General features: G+C 41.1%; 1 non-coding gene across 1 annotated transcript; it reads left to right on the forward strand.

The window, feature by feature from the left end:
* The first annotated feature begins 269 nt into the window (after positions 1 to 269).
* trnas-gcu (transfer RNA serine (anticodon GCU)) lies at positions 270 to 351 on the forward strand. Its single transcript has one exon. It is a non-coding gene; the product is annotated as a tRNA-Ser (tRNA).
* The last annotated feature ends 918 nt before the right edge of the window (positions 352 to 1,269 follow it).

The raw sequence follows: 1,269 nt of genomic DNA on the forward strand, positions 1-1,269 counted from the left end.
TGTCTCGGGTTCTTCATTCCATTGACTTCAAATCTTCACAGAATTCAACAGACCTTGTTACATAGTCATTTCTTCATTTTTGTTCAGGCCACTGTGAGCAGAGTGTCACAGTAGGAATGCGCTTGCCCCACAACCCAGATGTCAGACCATAGTCTTGGAACCGTACTGTGCTATTTATGATTTCACCAAAACAAGGGAGAAATGTCTGCTGTTCTGCATAATTTATGCAATTCACTTATTCATAAGGTTATAGGCAGGCAGGCGTATGTGACGAGGTGGCCGAGAGGTTAAGGCGATGGACTGCTAATCCATTGTGTTCTGCACGCGTGGGTTCGAGTCCCACTCTCGTCGGTGCTATCACTGGTTTTTCAATGTTGCTATTTTTGGATGATCACAACTGTCTTCCGGAAATTGGAACTGCAATATCAGTTTGTCTGCATCGACGCTATTATAAAATCTCAAAGAATAATTTGGTCCTGTTGCCTAAACTGCATTGAAATGTAGATTGCATTGGGATATTGAAAAGGAACGCGACTTTCTTTTACAAGTCAAGCTGCTGTGACCTTTTATCGTATGAAAGAGATCCAGGAAAGCCAAATAACAAGAGATGTGAAGGGCATGTTTATGCAGTGGGATTCTTATTGAGTATTTTGTCAAATTAAATCTGGAGCAGGTTGAGTAGAAGTGGTTCATCTTGGTAAGACGAGCACAAAATAATGGAGATATTTCAAAAGGAGCAGGGCGTGGGCGTAGGTGCACCGAGAACTAGCTGTAAATGTACAGTAGAGAATTGCCGATGTGAGTGCTATGCATGGGCAAGGAAAGACTTACACATTGGTCTCGCCCTCGCCCCTTGCTCTCGCCATTGATGAATGCTGGACATAAGGCCTAAATACAAGATGTGGGAAGCGAGCTCTCTCTCGTTATGCACACACTTGATGCATCACATTGAACTATGAACAACTGGAGAAGTCAGCATGTTAACTGTAGGGCCTAAACCTAAACTGTGGATCAATAACCGCAGATTCATGCAGCACAAACATGAAAAATGATTTAAAGTGACTTTATACGCATGTCATTAACAGACGTTTCGTTCTAATACCCGTGTGGTTGAAAGAATAAGGCACCACATTTCAGATGGATGACAACGTAACCAATTTTGTTTTGAAATTGAGATCTATTTGATCATTTTACACAGTGAACAAGTTTATTTTAAATAATGCAAACCACATTCCCTTACCTGGAATAAAAGTGTGATTTCATTACAAA

The sequence above is a fragment of the Chiloscyllium plagiosum genome, unplaced genomic scaffold (genome assembly GCF_037043375.1).
Source record: "Chiloscyllium plagiosum isolate Xiang-an unplaced genomic scaffold, Cpla_swu_hap1 HiC_scaffold_29, whole genome shotgun sequence".
NCBI classification, from domain to species: Eukaryota; Metazoa; Chordata; class Chondrichthyes; order Orectolobiformes; family Hemiscylliidae; genus Chiloscyllium; species Chiloscyllium plagiosum.